Here is a 19,195-nt window from a genome sequence, read left to right as displayed (position 1 = left end):
AATATGAAAAATAGTGAGAGGGTGACTTATCTTCTCTCACCTTTTATTCACCCATAATGTTTTCATTTAAATAAAACTATTGACATTGTCGCACATTGTGAACGGTTAACCTTGTACAAGTCACCTTTAAATAAATAAGGTCAGCATGGCTTAGTTAAAAGAGTGACTCCTGACAATGGACGACTAGTGAAATACCAGTGGCAGTATAAGGAAATAAAATATGTTACACCAATGATCAAGGTTGTTTAGCTGTGAAAAGTTTATTGAATCATAATTATGTTGAATAAAACTTTATGTAATGCGTTTCATAAAATAAACCAGGTTTTATTCTCAATCATTGTGTCTGGGAAGAAAAGCTTACAATTTCTTTGTTGCCGTATTCGACGCATGAGAAATGCAGAAATAAGTTTTGGGAGTTTCTAGGAGATGTCAGGAAACAGATATGTGCATTATGGAACAGACTGGAGGGTAAGTACTAAGTATAGCTGTAAGACTTATAGTGAGTGGTAGAAGTGCATGGTTCCTTCAGGCAACAAGCACAGGTAGTGTCCTTCGTGAGCAACATTGGTGGCGCTGCCTATCTTCTGGTAGACAAGATGATATATCAGTTCAGAGTTGTTTTCGTCGTTCAGCAGTAGTACGTGGAACAGCCATTACCAAGAAAGTTTTCAGCAACTGTGGTATTGATATTTTTGAGCTTATGTCGAAATTGTAGAACTTTTGATGTCGGAAGTGTCCAAGAGACGCTTGTTGAGGCAGAGCCTTATATCTTATCGAGAAGAGAGCGATGGGAATGTAGTTGACTCCATTTTTCCCTTGTATTAGCAACAACTTTCATTTATAAGCGATGCTCCAACCATAATGTGTCTTTTTTGCTAGTTATGGTTTATCTTCCCCCTGGATGGAAGGCAGATCGAGCAACTAAGGTGATCTGCTGTAGAATACATGGTCGTTCGAAAGGAATGAGTGCTGTGGAGAAGAGTGATGTAAAATGGATGTTAATGTTGTCTTCACAGGAGTGAAAGAGGGATTGCTTGTTGACATGAGGGGTTTGTCAGTTGGAGAGATGTGTACGTAAGTTCAGTTTTCATTGGTAGCGATTTTGCTTTTTGTTTAGGGAGTAGGTGAGTTGATAATGCTTACAATCGTTACAGCTGTTGCAGATGGGTGGAGATTGCAAACAGGAGTACTTTTTATGCGGGTGGTCATTTTTGCAGTGGGTATAAGTGGTTTTATTGCGCAGGATGCATTTTTGACATGTTTAGGCTTGAGGTTATGATGTGGATGACTCTACCTGGCACATATGGTAGCAGGTCAAGGCTCCTGTTTTGGTGATTTATTGTGGATACTGATTCAGTAAATCCATAGATCATACAGATGGGACCAGGATCATTGTGGATACAGAGGGTGTTGCCGATATGGGTGAGAATTCAGTTCGACTACGTGTGCTATGAATTCAGGGTCGACGCCCCAGATCACAACAGTGAAATGCGGCAGACTGCTGGGAGGTTGCGGCTCTTTGGGTAGAGGGAAATGAATAGGGTTAGGGTAGCAGGTCTGCAAAATTGAATTATCAGGGACCTTTCTAGGAGAGTTTTCTGAAAATCAGAATCTGAGGATGTTATGGTTTGGAGTCTCTTGTGGTAAACAACTATTAAAAGTTTGGGCTGGATAATTTTTTTTTTAATTTCAGAGGCTAAGAAACCCTTTGTCTTGGCAGTACAGAACAAAGGAATAGATTCTGTGGTGATATTTTGACAAAGGATGGTCAAGGAATCCATAGACTCAGTAACAGAGGATTTGTTTTGACGTTCCTTTGCCTTTTGAGATAGGAAGTGTATCAAAACTTCTTCGAGGGACTTTCTAGATGGAGTGGGATGTAAGGCAATTTTTAGAGCAGAGGGAAGAAGTAGGTGACGATATTGTTTTCTTGGTATTGTTGGTGTGAATGTTGCTGACAGTATAGCTGCAGCATTGCACTGTGGTAGTTGCATGGCTGTTGGTGGTGAAAAAGTGTCTGCAGTGAAGGCAAGCAGCTGGGGTTTTGTATGGTGGAAGTTGGATAGATAGGGTGGGGAGGGAGGAGAGGAAAGGGATGATTGGAGGACCAGGTTATTGTGGTTGCTACAGGCTAATGACAGATGTAGCCGATGGTATTGGAATGGGTTTTCACAGTGCAGAAGATTGATGAGGACTGATGAGAGCAAAGAGAGCAGGCGAATGGCAATGTTGATGATGAGGCGGCATACACCACAAATGTTGGCCTGAAATGCCCAGTGGTGAGGGAGCAAACTGCAGAACGTGAAGGAACACTCGGAGATGAGAAGTCAAAAACGTTGGAGGGAAAAGCAAACAGTTTAGTGCACAGAACTACGAGCCTGAGTATAGCTTTGGCAGACTGCAGTTGCCGTAGCTGAGTGGTTCGAAGCCTTGAATGGATGTTACTGTCAGCTTCTAAAGTATATATCAGCTGGGCTGTGGCACATACGTATATCACAAAATGAGGGTTCGGAACAAACGTAAGTAAATTTTATACGGAAAAAGATTCACAACATGAAATAAATGCTCCTCAATTAAATCTACAAACATGGACACCATTTTCCACAAGTCAATCATGGTTTGCAGTATTATGACGTTTGCACTCTGATGTAGTTGAGAGCGGTCTTCTAATTATCATATTCATAAGAAATAGTAATTGAACATCCTGAATGTACTAGATTAACAACTCTTGTATGACCTCGATTAAACTCATTTTCGCAGTTTGAAATGCTGATGCAACGACCCCATGAAGTATCAGTGCCACAATTAAGCCAGAATCTGGTCTGTTGTCCAGTTTTTAAAGAAAAATATTTCATCAGCAAATGACATAATTGCCAATTTCTGCAAAAAATGTATCACTGCTCTTTACAGACAAGTGTCAATAAACAATTGGATGTTACACATTTTGTACATTGCAACATAACCATTACAAGAATAAACATTTGCTTAACTAATATTTCCTGTTAATTTTCCATGTGTATCAGTTCCCCAAATTTGACATTTACAAGTTTCTATTCTCCTTTCTATTTTGGTTATGACATCGTTCCTAGGTATGTTTGTCCATATTCTATGGTTGGCAAAGTGCCTGTACTATATTACACTTCTTACAAGTATTCATGTATATAAAAGTATTCCTTGCTTTTGGTCCTTTAACAATGTATTGATGATAGTGAACTGGTCATAAATAAGCATGAATATTGTAAGACCACATCTTTTGGCAGGTTATGATTTTTGTAATAATATTTTGCATCGATCAACTTGAGTAATATGGATACACGCATAAAAATAGTAATAAGTAGTTGTGCGTCATGCCAAAGCCATACCTGTTGCAGTCGGGCACCAAGCACCTAAGTTCCAAATTGTACTGAGAGGAATACGAGACGTCGCTGTCACAGAACTTTTGGACCCAAGTCCAAGATCACGTAGACGCTACCTGTACATACTTGGAACCATTAAGTTCAGTTATAGGTTTGTGATCTCCATACCGCTTTGGAGCACTACTGGCAGATTGGTAATGAAAGCTAGTGGTGGAAGAATTATATGAAAACGTTTTTAAGCAATGCTACATTCTTAGCAAGCTGATTGACTGTATCGTTCGTCAGGAAGTTTGAACTTACACTAAGGGCTCCAGAGTTTGGTCAATCTGATGTCAGAATCCACACAGGAGGAAAATGAAGAAAAGAAAACAATAATAGTGTATCTAGAATGAAATTTTCACTTTGCAGCGGAGTGTGCGTTGACATGAAACTTCCTGACAGAGTAAAACTGTGTGCTAGACCGAGACTTGAACTCGGGACCTTTGCCTTTCGAGTCTCGGTCCAGCACACACTTTTAATCTATTTTTCTTAATATATCGATAGAAGAGTGTGCATAATTCGGTTAAGGATAAATTTGTACTTGTGGGACAACCACAACTGTTGTGCAACATGTTTATGGTTAACAAATCTACCTCAGTTGTACAAAATTTTTATTGAGCGAAGTCTTGTTGACCACAGTCTTGCATTACAGAAGTCGTGGTAGCTCATAGCGACATCTGTCGTGCAAGACTTCGACCAATAAAAATATTTTACAGCTGTGGCGGATTTGTTTACCATGAACTTCGGCGAAGTATGTTGGTTCGGCATTATTGTTGAGAAATTCTGCAAAAATGACAAGAAACCCATAACACTGTCACGAAGTCACAATTTGTTTAGGTAGCCTTCCTCTCCCTGTGGATGGTCAGGTGTTTCGAAGATCTGGAGTGTTATGACCGTCGCGAAAGCTTCAAGAATGACATTGTTAATAGCAGGATCTCAGCAAGATAGATGAGTTTAACTCCCTAAATCCCCAGACTTAGGTCCGTAGCTGGATCCCTGTGGGAGTTTTGCTTTGGAATTTCTTAACACTACGGGGAGCATATACTACTAACATGTTGCACCTTGCGGTTTTTGCAGTGCATTGGGAAGCACGGAAGAACGAAGACGGGAAGAAATTTTCTCGCCGAGCCCAGCTTCCCATGGGCAGTAGCACTGTAGCACACCTGGTCGCGGCGCAGATTTCAGAAAGTGTCGGCAGCGGAGCGTGCTGGGAGATGTAACACGGCAACGAGCAGCTGTCGCGGGTGGGGGGCCACCGTGATGGTGGGGGGGGGGGAAGGGGGAGGGGGAACAGCTCGCGAGCATTGTCCGCCGCCGCTAATTACTGTAATTGCTGGTATTACGCCGCTGCCTTAATGGCCAGCATTCAAGTTACTCCCAGCTCCTCGGAAAAAAGAACCAGAGCATCGTAATGTGCCAGCCCTGGATGCTATCTGGCGCCGAAACGTGCAAAAAGCGCCGCTGCCAGTCAACGCGAGCGGCCGCTCGGCACCGACGTCTCCTCTCATGTTAATTAGAGAGCACCGCGCTTCCTGCTGTTATCGCTGTTAACGACTCTAAAATATTACAGCCCGTCTATTTTTGTCCTGATTGGGATGTCCTTCACTCGCACCATGCTCGCGATGGACAGATTGGAATCAAACTTTGTGATTCAATAGTTACGCCAATGGATACGTAGCTGAGAGATTCAGAGATTAAAATTCCACTTGCTTTACGTTTTCCATGGTTTTCCTACGAGGGCAGTTCAATAAGTAATGCAACACATTTTTTTCTCGGCCAATTTTGGTTGAAAAAACCGGAAATTTCTTGTGGAATATTTTCAAACATTCCCGCTTCGTCTCGTATAGTTTCATTGACTTCCGACAGGTGGCAGCGCTGTACGGAGCTGTTAAAATGGCGTCTGTAACGGATTTGCGTTGCAAACAACGGGCAGTGATCGAGTTTCTTTTGGCGGAAAACCAGGACATCTCAGATATTCATAGGCGCTTGCAGAATGTCTACGGTGATCTGGCAGTGGACAAAAGCACGGTGAGTTGTTGGGCAAAGCGTGTGTCATCATCGCCGCAAGGTCAAGCAAGACTGTCTGATCTCCCGCGTGCGGGCCGGCCGTGCACAGCTGTGACTCCTGCAATGGCGGAGCATGCGAACACACTCGTTCGAGATGATCGACGGAGCACCATCAAACAACTCAGTGCTCAACTGGACATCTCTGTTGGTAGTGCTGTCACAATTGTTCACCAGTTGGGATATTCAAAGGTTTGTTCCCGCTGGGTCCCTCGTTGTCTAACCGAACACCATAAAGAGCAAAGGAGAACCACCTGTGCGGAACTGCTTGCTCGTCATGTGGCTGAGGGTGACAATTTCTTGTCAAAGATTGTTACAGGCGGTGAAACATGGGTTCATCACTTCGAACCTGAAACAAAACGGCAATCAATGGAGTGGCGCCACACCCACTCCCCTACCAAGAAAAAGTTTAAAGCCATACCCTCAGCCGGTAAAGTCATGGTTACAGTCTTCTGGGACGCTGAAGGGGTTATTCTGTTCGATGTCCTTCCCCATGGTCAAACGATCAACTCTGAAGTGTACTGTGCTACTCTTCAGAAATTGAAGAAACGACTTCAGCGTGTTCGTAGGCACAAAAATCTGAACGAACTTCTCCTTCTTCATGAGAACGCAAGACCTCACACAAGTCTTCGCACCCGAGAGGAGCTCACAAAACTTCAGTGGACTGTTCTTCCTCATGCACCCTACAGCCCCGATCTCGCACCGTCGGATTTCCATATGTTTGGCCCAATGAAGGACGCACTACGCGGATGATGAAGAAGTTATTGGTGCAGTACGACGTTGGCTCCGACATCGACCAGTGGAATGGTACCGTGCAGGCATACAGGCCCTCATTTCAAGGTGGCGTAAGGCCGTAGCATTGAATGGAGATTACGTTGAAAAATAGTGTTGTGTAGCTAAAAGATTGGGGAATAACCTGGTGTATTTCAATGCTGAATAAAACAACCCCTGTTTCAGAAAAAAAATGTGTTGCATTACTTATTGAACTGCCCTCGTACAACAGTTAACTATATTACTGAATTTCAGTCCTTCCACTATTCTTTGTTCATCATAAGAACCAAGCTGATGTAAACAAACACAAAGGCAGGGATTGGTCAGCAGTCGTAACACATGTACACTGGTGTTGTTACGCTCTTGGAATTAAGTCTTACTTATGTATTAGATATCTTATTACTATACTGCGGTAAATTGAACTTTAAGATATTCTACTGTATTACCAGCCATAATCTTTTTCTTAATCGTATTTCAGCTGTGTAGTGTTTCTTTCAAACATCGTGTACAGTCGCACTCTCTCTATTGTTCTGCTGTGACTGTCGCGATGTTAGTACGTAGTGTGAAAATATCTGACGCTGCTTCCAGCTCCGTAGTGAAACACTTAAAAAATTGCGAGAATCCGGTGGGTCTTAATTTTTTTCACAAGAAACTGTATTGTTTGAGGAACTGTATTCACTAAAGTGATGGACTTTTGAATACGGGTTGTACAGCTGAACTGGTGGCGTTGTAGAACCAGAATCCTGTAGGAATCCATTGATTGAGGGTACAAATCCCGCGTTGGCTGTTGTTTTCGTTCGTTCAATTCAGAATACCAACATCTTTTAAGTAAAATTCGTCAAAGACAGGGTGAACATTAATAAAACCGACAATGCAGGAACAGATTTCCTGGTTGAAAATGGAGGAAAAAATATGTTATGAATTATGTCCGGAAATGCATCGTTGCCTCAGTAGATGGCGCTCATTAATGACAGTTCCTTTGACCCCGTGACGTGTGTTCCTTGTGTGTTCCAGGCTGTGTGATTTACGCAGCGTACTGCAAGCAGGATGATGGTCCGGCATTTATATCGGGAACAAACCGAGATGGCGTTTCTGTACGGCCAAGCAGATGGAAACGGTCAAGAGGCACCACGGCCGTACCGAAACAAGTACCCCCACAGACACCAACCACATAACACAATATTTCAGGCCATTTTTGAGCGTTTGTTTGATCACTGGTCCTTTCAGACAGACGAACGGCGAGGGAGTTGGCGGTTGTACGTACACCAGATTTGGTGGACCTGGTTCTAAAGGATACTGAGACAAAGCCTGGTAGCCGGCCGGGGTGGACGAGCGGTTCTAGGCACTACAGTCTGGAACTGCTCGACCGCTACAGTCGCAGGTTCGAATCCTGCCTCGGGCATGGATGTGAGTGATGTCCTTAGGTTAGTTAGGTTTAAGTAGTTCCAAGTTCTAGGGGACTGATGACCTTAGAAGTTAAGTCGACTGATGACCTTAGAAGTTAAGTCCCATAGTGCTTAGAGCCATTTGAACCATTTTTGAAACCGTGGTACAAGCTCCAGGCACGTGACCCTCCAACATCATGTAAGCCAAAGTACGATTACGTGTATCCTGCATGACAACCGCTACCATCCCTATCACCTAAAACACACAAGCAACACACAGCAGGTGACCAGAGGAACAGTAATTCGTCAGCGCCATCGACTGTGGCAACCGATGCGCTTCCGGACACATGTTCATGGGACCTTTTTTCCCTCCATTTCCAGTCATTAATCAGTTTATGCAGTTTGTCTGTTTAGTTAACGTTCACACTTCATAATTATGATAATTAACACCTATCTAATCACGATTTTAATTAAAAATGCATGTCTTCTTGTTTGTAATTACATGTTGAACGCAAAATTTCAGTTTTATTGTAAATATAAATGACTGGCTATCGATATTCTATAAAAAATTATGAATAAACGTTGTTTAAATTAAGAAAAATGTAATGTTTAGAAGAAAAATGAAAAATCAAATAGTTTATTTGGAGTATGTCCAGTGTTTTATACCACAGATGTGGTATAACACGAGCCAGAGTGATAAGCTTCGTGGGAACATGGACAACAATAATTTTCACAGCTTTGAAACACACCATTCAAATGATGCGATTTTACGATTGCAACCGTACCACTGCAAAATGAGCCCAATAGAATTGATCTGGATCCAGGTTAATGGAAATGTCGCGAGAAATAGTGAGTCATTTGTCAGACGAACTGGAACTAACACACGAAGCTTTGTCACACGTCGCTGTCGAACGTTGGCGGGATACAGAACCGCTGGTCATAAGAGAAGACGAGAAAATGAGTCGCTTGATTGGCTTCGTGGATTTTGTTGTTGATCGACTAGATATCCGTGTAGCAGATAACAGTTCCAGTACTGAAATGTATTTATCGGATTCGGATACGGAAGGAATTCAGAGATTACAGGACGATTCACTGTAAGTAGTACTTCTTGTAGCTTCAGTATCTAACTATATGGCGAAAATCCCTGTAATACACTTTTGCATCACACATACCTCGCGCAGAAAAATTACACTGTGTTTAGGTTAGGAATTTTCATCACTTTCGTTTTTAATTACAATGTTGTGTTAGCTAAGAGTGAGAGCATTTTATGTTTTCCGTCTGGTTCTCCAAGATGATGATGAGGGCCCACACTCCGAGGAGTGTAGGGGACGATGCGGGAGGCCCGCACCGCTGACTATAACTAGACAAGGTCGTGGGGGACCTGGTTTGCAATTGCCTTCCACCAATCGTAATGAGGATGAATGATGATGATGAAGACGACACAACACCCAGTCATCTCGAGACAGGTAAAACCCTGACCCCTCCGGGAATCGAACCTGGGACCCCGTGCGCGGCAAGCGAGAACCCTACCTCAAGACCACGAGCTGCGGACGTCCTCCAAGAAGGGTGCGATATTACTAGAATTTTATCGGCTGTTATTTCATTCTCTTTAATTATTAAATGAGATACGAAACTACACTCCTGGAAATTGAAATAAGAACACCGTGAATTCATTGTCCCAGGAAGGGGAAACTTTATTGACACATTCCTGGGGTCAGATACATCACATGATCACACTGACAGAACCACAGGCACATAGACACAGGCAACAGAGCATGCACAATGTCGGCACTAGTACAGTGTATATCCACCTTTCGCAGCAATGCAGGCTGCTATTCTCCCATGGAGACGATCGTAGAGATGCTGGATGTAGTCCTGTGGAACGGCTTGCCATGCCATTTCCACCTGGCGCCTCAGCTGGACCAGCGTTCGTGCTGGACGTGCAGACCGCGTGAGACGACGCTTCATCCAGTCCCAAACATGCTCAATGGGGGACAGATCCGGAGATCTTGCTGGCCAGGGTAGTTGACGTACACCTTCTAGAGCACGTTGGGTGGCACGGGATACATGCGGACGTGCATTGTCCTGTTGGAACAGCAAGTTCCCTTGCCGGTATAGGAATGGTAGAACGATGGGTTCGATGACGGTTTGGATGTACCGTGCACTATTCAGTGTCCCCTCGACGATCACCAGTGGTGTACGGCCAGTGTAGGAGATCGCTCCCCACACCATGATGCCGGGTGTTGGCCCTGTGTGCCTCGGTCGTATGCAGTCCTGATTGTGGCGCTCACCTGCACGGCGCCAAACACGCATACGACCATCATTGGCACCAAGGCAGAAGCGACTCTCATCGCTGAAGACGACACGTCTCCATTCGTCCCTCCATTCACGCCTGTCGCGACACCACTGGAGGCGGGCTGCACGATGTTGGGGCGTGAGCGGAAGACGGCCTAACGGTGTGCGGGACCGTAGCCCAGCTTCATGGAGACGGTTGCGAATGGTCGTCGCCGATACCCCAGGAGCAACAGTGTCCCTAATTTGCTGGGAAGTGGCGCTGCGGTCCCCTACGGCACTGCGTAGGATCCTACGGTCTTGGCGTGCATCCGTGCGTCGCTGCGGTCCGGTCCCAGGTCGACGGGCACGTGCACCTTCCGCCGACCACTGGCGACAACATCGATGTACTGTGGAGACCTCACGCCCCAAGTGTTGAGCAATTCGGCGGTACGTCCACCCGGCCTCCCGCATGCCCACTATACGCCCTCGCTCAAAGTCCGTCAACTGCACATACGGTTCACGTCCACGCTGTCGCGGCATGCTGCCAGTGTTAAAGACTGCGACGGAGCTCCGTATGCCACGGCAAACTGGCTGACACTGACGGCGGCGGTGCACAAATGCTGCGCAGCTAGTGCCATTCGACGGCCAACACCGCGGTTCCTGGTGTGTCCGCTGTACCGTGCGTGTGATCATTGCTTGTACAGCCCTCTCGCAGTGTCCGGAGCAAGTATGGTGGGTCTGACACACCGGTGTCAATGTGTTCTTTTTTCCATTTCCAGGAGTGTATATTGTTTCTCTGCATGTCTCTTTTTGCGTCGTAACTGCAACTGCTCACATCGCTACACTTTAGTCAGACCAACTCGCTGGCCAGTGCTGTCCAAGTTGAATGCCTTGGTAAGGCTGTTGACCCGCATCATCGCTCATTCGATGTTCGCGTAGCGCACAGCATAAAACATCTTCTTAGTATCGTACTTGACTGTACACCAGGCGTGGCTAACTTTTCGGCAGGTGGGCCAAATTTTTGAAAGGGGATTTCCCGGAGGGTCGCATTACCAATTTTTGTTTTGTGGACCAAAACAAGCAAAAAATATGAATTTAATTTTTTAAAGGAAATGAAACAGATCTGAGGAAAGAATATGAAATATCATGTTAGTGGGATGTCTGGCTTCGTCTGACTGAACCAAGTGAGTTAATGTCGATCTCAAATCAAGTTGTTGCTACACGCACAGAACCTTCGAGATGAACATCAGTAATTCGTGTTCTCATTTGTGATTTGATGTAATTCGCCCGACTACAAAGTTGTTTACACACGTAAGTGTTTCCAGCTAATGAAATCATTTTTAAACCATTTCTGTAAAACACTGGATATTTCTTCTTGTCCAAATATGTTTTATAGAACTCTTCCAAACCAACGTGATTAAATTCCTCTTTTAAGTGTGCATCACATTGCATTTCACAGCATTCCTGAGCTGGTGGGTCTCTGGCGCCAGGCGATATCGACTCTTACTTCCATCTTTGATCGTTGTCCCTGTGCCTTGTTCTCTTTGCGTCTTTGAGGCAGGCTATTTGTGGTGGAGCGCGTGCGCAGGTCGAGGAGAGTGGATCCCGCATGAGCCGGGTCAGTCTGTGACGTGACGTGCTTTCGATGTTGTCGTTGTGGGGAGTTGGCGACACCATGTCACGTGGCACGGCCGTGTGCCGTGAGGACCAGTTGAGTTGGAGCAACGAAGGAGCATGGGCCGCCGCCGGAAGGTATTAAAGTTGTATTGACACGGCTGGCCAGTGGCGACCAGGGTTTGCTAATACCTCGAGAGCTGTGTGGATGGATGGCTTGTGAATTTCCCATGAAGAAGAAAAAATTAATCGCCAAGTTTTCGTGTTGGGTTCCTCCTACTATATATAGTGAATATTATTGTGTACTTAAGGACTGTTGACTGTTGCAGTTGCTCGTGCAAGTGGCCAGCAAAACATTCACTGCAATGGTGGCGAGGCGAGTTACGTTCTGGAACGGCCATGAAATTATGTTACTAAAGTGGCTAGATATAGCGCCTCGCATTTGTAAGTTTGGATTTGGTGCCTAGTGGCACGCTGAAGGTAGCTGGTTTACTTGAACGTAATTTCTTAATTTAGTTATAGATTTAGAATTTTCTGGTTTTACGAATTAGTGGCATTAAATGAAACAACAAGTTTACTGTTACCAGTGACCGTTTTATTTTTATTTTTTCCACGACGCGTTTCGAAGGTTTAAACCTCCATCATCGGGTGGATTTACGTTAGTTAGTATTACATATGTGTGTGTGTGTTGTGTTGCGATTTTGGAGGAACTTGTGGCACTGCCTAGTGGAGAAAAATAGAAATAAAAATAAAACGGTGACTGGTAACTGTAAACTTGTTGTTTCATTTAATGTCAGTAACAGTCACGGTAAAGCCTAACCTAAAAATGTTCGCATTTTTTTTTGGGTCAAAGGAAACTAAGCTCCTTAATTCTGTTCATTGGTTAACTTGTAATATGTTTATATTAAGGTATTGCTTTTCTGTATACAGGGTGTTACAAAAAGGTACGACCAAACTTTCAGGAAATATTCCTCACACACAAAGAAATAAAATATGTTATGTGCTCATTTTATTACTTCTCTTCAAATCACATTAATCGTGGAATGGAAACACACAGCAACAGAACGTACCAGCGTGACTTCAAACACTTTGTTACAGGAAATGTTCAAAATGTCCTCCGTTAGCGAGGATACATGCATCCACCCTCCGTCGCATGGAATCCCTGATGCGCTGATGCAGCCCTGGAGAAAGGCGTATTGTGTCACAACCGTCCACAATACGAGCACGAAGAGTCTCTACATTTGGTACCGGGGATGCGTAGACAAGAGCTTTCAAATGCCCCCATAAATGAAAGTCAAGAGGGTTGAGGTCAGGAGAGCGTGGAGGCCATGGAATTGGTCCGCCTCTACCAATCCATCGGTCACCGAATCTGTTGTTGAGAAGCGTACGAACACTTCGACTGAAATGTGCAGGAGCTCCATCGTGCATGAACCACAAGTTGTGTCGTACTTGTAAAGGCACATGTTCTATCAGCACAGGTAGAGTATCCCATATGAAATCATGATAACGTGCTCCATTGAGCGTCGGTGGAAGAACATGGGGCCCAATCGAGACATCACCAACAATGCCTGCCCAAACTTTCACAGAAAATCTGTGTTGATGACGTGATTGCACAATTGCGCGCGGATTCTCGTCAGCCCACACATGTTGATTGTGAAAATTTACAATTTGATCACGTTCGAATGAAGCCTCATCCGTAAAGAGAACATTTGCACTGAAATGAGGATTGACAAATTGTTGGATGAACCATTCGGAGAAGTGTACCCGTGAAGGCCAATCAGCTGCTGATAGTGCCTGCACACGCTGTACATGGTACGGAAACAACTGGTTCTCCCGTAGCACTCTCCATACAGTGACGTGGTCAACGTTACCTTGTGCAGCAGCAACTTCTCTGACGCTGACATTAGGGTTATCGTCAACTGCACGAAGAACTGCCTCGTCCATTGCAGGTGTCCTCGTCGTTCTAGGTCTTCCCCAGTCGCGAGTCATAGGCTGGAATGTTCCGTGATCCCTAAGACGCCGATCAATTGCTTCGAACGTCTGCCTGTCGGGACACCTTCGTTCTGGAAGTCTGTCTCGATACAAACGTACCGCGCCACGGCTATTTCCCCGTGCTAATCCATACATCAAAAGGGCATCTGCCGACTCCGCATTTGTAAACATAGCACTGACTGCAAAACCACGTTCGTGATGAACACTAACCTGTTGATACTACGTACTGATGTGCTTGATGCTAGTACTGTAGAGCAATGAGTCGCATGTCAACACAAGCACCGAAGTCAACATTACTTTCCTTCAATTGGGCCAACTGGCGGTGAAACGAGGAAGTACGCCGGCCGCGGTGGTCTAGTGGTTCTAGGCGCCTAGTCGGGAACCGCGGGACTGATACGGTCGCAGGTTCGAATCCTGCCTCGGGCATGGATGTGTGTGATGTCCTTAGGTTAGTTAGGTTTAAGTAGTTCTAAGTTCTAGGGGACTGATGACCCCAGAAGTTAAGTCCCATAGTGCTCAGAGCCATTTGAAGCATTCTTTCGAGGAAGTACAGTGCGTACTGACGAAACTAAAATGAGCTTTAACATGGAAATTAAGCGTTTCCGGTCACATGTCCACAAAACATCTTTTCTTTATTTGTGTGTGAGGAATGTTTCCTGAAAGTTTGGCCGTACCTTTTTGTAACACCCTGTATATATTTGTGTAACCTGTGTATATTACAGTGTGTCTGCCGCTCACGTTTTCCTCTTTTCTGAAACGTGTAGAGTGGTCGACGCGAGCAAACCTCGCCCCGCGAGCTTGCAGTTGACGGAAATCTCAGGATTTGAACTCAGGGCCGTCCAAACCCCGTCAACGCGCGATTTCTCTATTCCATTCAACGAGAGGCTTCTTTTAGGCAGATTTCCTACTGCCCAAAGTTGAGTATAAGGTCACCCTTTGGATCGTGTGTTTGTGAAATCGTAATTAACGTTTTCTCGCGTCCCTCACATGTCCATCAAATTGACGGTTTGCTTTAAGCCTGCATGAAGCCTAGAATCTTCCGGACGTTGAGTGTAGTAGAATGCTAAGCGTAAACAGAACAATTAATAGTACCAGTCAGGTCAGATAGCATCAAATTAATTTTACCTTTTCAGTAAATGTAAAACTGAGTGAGAAAGGCGATAGCCGACATTGTAAACATTTGGTTATCTATTTCATCTATTATTTTCGTTGTTGTTACCGGCACGTAAAGGGGTCGTTGTCACAAGTGTGACGGTTAATATTGTAAATATGTATTGTGGATAGGGCCTTGATATGCAAATGTTGTTAATTGATCATTACTGCTGACGAATTCATGTGTATGTGTAATCAATAAAGAAGTTTTGCAACTACAAACTGGTTGTGTTACTAGTATACAAGTCAGAGTTTGCAATCGTCACACCAATTTGATTTGTAAATGTCCCGGTAGTGAACTCATTTCTGCGGAGAATGGCGTAGCAAATACAGAAAAAATCAGCATTCTTCAAATCGGTTTCCGAATTCGTATTTAAAGTCAGATATCTAAGAATTTTGGATTAGGATTAAGAAATGAAAGAGGGGATAAACTTGTAGAATTCTGCCAAAGAAATAAACTTTACATTACAAATACCTTCTTTAATCATCATCCAAGAAGAAGATATACTTGGAAAATGCCTGGTGACATTAATAGATATCAAATTGACTTCATATTAGTGAAGCAAAGATTTAAAAACCAAGTTAAGGACAGCAGATCATATCCAGGCTGTGATGTGGAAAGTGACCACATACCCGTTATGATGACGACTGAACTAAAATTCAAGAACATTAAAAAAAGAAGTACATGTAAATGGGATTTGACAAACCTGAAAAACGAAAATACACTGAAGCACTATCAACTAGAAACAGACAAGAAAACAAATACACAGGGCTGCAATGACATCCAAAGCAGCTGGGAAAAAATAAAAACTGGTATTTTAGAAGCAGCAGAAGAAGTAATAGGAAAAGAAAGGACAGAGAAAAGGAGTGAATGGATCACTAATGACCTACTAAATATGATGGAAGAAAGAAGGAAATTAAAAAATTCTGTGAAGAAGGAAGACCAAGAGAAATACAAAAGTCTGAAAAACAGAATCAACAGAGAGGCAAAAGAAGCAAGAGAAAAATACCTTGATGATCTCTATATTTCAGTTGAGGACAACATGAGCAAGGGAAATATCGACAAGGCCTATAAACGTGTGAGACATTACTTTGGAGACAGAAGAAACAAGTGTAGGGCTGTTATGGATGAAAATGGCAATATGTTGGATGACGATGATGAAGTTGCAAGAAGATGGAAACAATATATAGAAAAACTGTACAGCGGACCAGACCTGTCTGAAAACATCATGGAAGAAGAAACAGAAGTAGATGCACACAACATAGGTGAACCTATATTAAAGGAAGAGTTTGAACTAACTCCGAAAAAATTGAAGAACAACAAATCGCCTGGTATAGACAATATCCCAGCCGAACTTCTGAAATCTGGAGGAGCAAAACTGAATCAGGAGTTGTATAATCTTGTTTTCAACATGTACGAGCAGGGTAAAATTCCTACAGACTTTGAGAAAAACATTATGATCCCCATTCCAAAGTAGGCAAATGCTACAAGATGTGAAAATTATAGGACGCTCAGCCTAGTTACGCACGCCTCTAAAATATTAACCTCAATTATTCTAAAACGCATAGAACAAAAAGTCGAAGCTACACTCTCCGAAGACCAGTTTGGATTCCGGAAAGACAGAGGAACCAGAGAAGCAATATTTGCTCTAAAACTAATAATAGAGAAACGACTAGATAAGAACCTGAAAACATACATAGCTTTCGTAGATGTAGAGAGAGCCTTTGATAATGTTAAATGGGATAAAATGTTTGAGGTACTGAAAAAAGTAGGAATAAAGATAGAAAAATGATATGGAACCTGTACAAAAACGAGACAGCAGTTATCCGTGGACGGAAAAAACAAGAAGAGGTGTAGATACGGAAAGGTGTCCGACAAGGTTGCGCACTATCCTCTGTTATCTTTAACGTATACATTGAAGAGGCGCTGAAAAAAGTAAGGGAAAATTCACAAACAAGTGTAGTAATTCATGGCCAACGAATAGATATGAGAAGATATGCTGATGATATAGCTGTCCTGGCTGAAAGTGAAGAAGATCTTGTAGTCCTACTGAATAGAATGGATAAAGTTATGGGTGAAGAATATAATATGAGAATTAATAAAGCAAAAACAAAAGTAATGGCATGCGACAAAGAAGATCAAGTGAAAGTCCAAGTTCATGTAGGCAATGAGCTGCTTGAACAAGTTGATAAATTTACTTATCTGGGCAGTAATATTACCAGGGATGGAAGGAGCAAGGCAGAAGTGAGAAGTAGAACAGCTCAAGCAAAGGCTGCTTTTAACAAGAAGAAAAACATATTAACATCTAAGAGCATCAGCCTTGAAATCAGGAAAAGATTTTTGAAATCATATGTGTGGAGTGTGGCATGCTATGGGTGTGAAACATGGACTATCGGGACAGAGGAAGACCAGAAGCTAAATCCTTTTGAAATGTGGTGCTATAGACGCATGCTCAAAATAAAATGTATCGACAAGGTCACAAACGAAGTGGTTCTGGAAAGAGCAGGTGAGAAGAGAAGCTTCCGGAGTTTCATTGTTAAAAGAAGAGTGCAATTTACAGGCCATCTATTAAGACATAAAGGACTCCTGAACACAATCGAAGAGGGATATGTCGAGGGAAAAAGACCAAGAGGAAGACCACGACTGAGGTACATGGATCAAATCGTGAAAGATGTGGGATGTAACACCTATAAAGAAATGAAGAGAAAAGCTGAAAGACGCACAGAATGGAGACAAGCTGCCATTGTAGCTGTTGCAAACCAATCCTTGGATTGACCGCTACAGAAGAAGAGATCTAAGAACAGCATTTAATCGCTGCCGCCTGTGAGACGTGCGATTGCTTTGACAGTGTAGGAAAATGTGTGAAGTTTTTGTTCGTAACTGTTGTTCCCAATGCCGAAGTTTCAGTTGGAATGCAGAAATAACTTCATGCATGACATTAATTTTCTGATCTTTTCCTTGGAGTCGAGTATCAACATAATTTAGGTGGCTACTATATCGACCAAGAACGCAAAGTCGGAAAGCTACTCTTCATCTTCGAACTCCGGGAATCTCTTTGACTTGCTTCCAAACATGATTGTATTTTTTGCTTCAAATCAACACTCTTTTCAACATTTTCGTACGGGTTAGCTACCTTACTTCTGTATGATACGAATTGTTATCATGCTCTGAATCCGAAGACTTCAGAAATTCTTTCGACTTAATAAGGTTCACTGTTTTTTCAACTACCATCATGACACGGTTCATTTTGACGGACTTGGCACATAAATTCTCTTGATGGATAGTGGAATGAAAGTTTAGCATCGACGTATTGCCAACTTTGCGAGCCTCGTATTCAATTAACTGAACTAAACCCTCCCAGCCATTGCTGGAGCACCATCCGTTGCTAGACCGTACAGATTGTTAAGTTTTAACGAAAAGCGACTTAGTGGCAATATAACTTCTTCCCACAAATCTTGAGATTTCGTGGTTTCCTGAAATGGATACAATGCCGTTCATTCTTCTGTTCTATTAAAGTGGACAGCACCTCTCACATTTATCGTCACTTGGGCAGGGTGGTATCCGCGGTATCTGTGCATTTATCGAAAGCCAGAAGCTCGATTTTCAAATTATTTTCAATTTCTCTTCAAATGTCGTCTACACGTCTAGTGATAGTTTGATGAGGCAGGCTTAATTTTGAGAAATCGTGTTTTGTGGACACACAATTTCAACGACGGTCTCTAAGCATTCTTTAACCATTTATCCGCCTGAATGTGGCTTTGATTTTTTGTCAGGATCCAAGCTATTGTTTTACTCGCTTTCACTCGGAATTAGCTCTTGCAAATATCTGTTGTTGAACAGAAAATTTCATTTTTTTAGTTGTTTATCTGGTTTTGTCGAAATTATCTCTTGTACTTATAACTGCATGTTTAGTTCGTAATGGCGGTTGATATTATATTCTTTTGGAACCGAGACAGGTTCATTGTCGATCAGACAAATGGGTTATGTTTTATATAACACAAAAAATAGTTTATTGTCCAGTTGCCTTGAAAAGTTCTCAATTCCTCTGTAATTTTCCTCTTCATAGGTCCTAATTGTTTGCTAGTTGACAGTAGTAGGGAGTTGGAGGCACGAGCACATTTTTGATATCAAATTGATATGTAAATTAATAAAATTTATCAATTAAACAGCCCCCCCACCCCCAACAACCCCCGCCCCAGACCAGCACACCCCCACCCCCGGATTAAGTCACGTGTTTTTCTCAGCCTGCATGTGGGTCCCAGCACCCTCCCCTCCTCTTTACCCTCCCCCTCCCCCAACCTATCTTGTTGGCAGAAATTTCGAATTTTGGGAGGAATTTTGAATTTTGGTGGGAATTTATTTGCCCAGGTCTCTGCTGACATCCCATCCCACCCTCCACGGGAAATTAAAAATGGCGGTGCTGTTTCTGGGACTCGAATCATGATTCTACTGGATGGAAAGCCCCAGTGCACCCACCAACAAATGGAAACTCTCCAGATACAGGAGAGGAAGGTTAGGTTAGTGTACTTTATTTATTTTGATCGGGA

Source organism: Schistocerca nitens, chromosome 1 (genome assembly GCF_023898315.1).
Source record: "Schistocerca nitens isolate TAMUIC-IGC-003100 chromosome 1, iqSchNite1.1, whole genome shotgun sequence".
NCBI classification, from domain to species: domain Eukaryota; kingdom Metazoa; phylum Arthropoda; class Insecta; order Orthoptera; family Acrididae; genus Schistocerca; species Schistocerca nitens.
The sequence above is the reverse complement of the archived record's forward strand: the minus strand, read 5'-3'. Positions refer to the sequence as shown.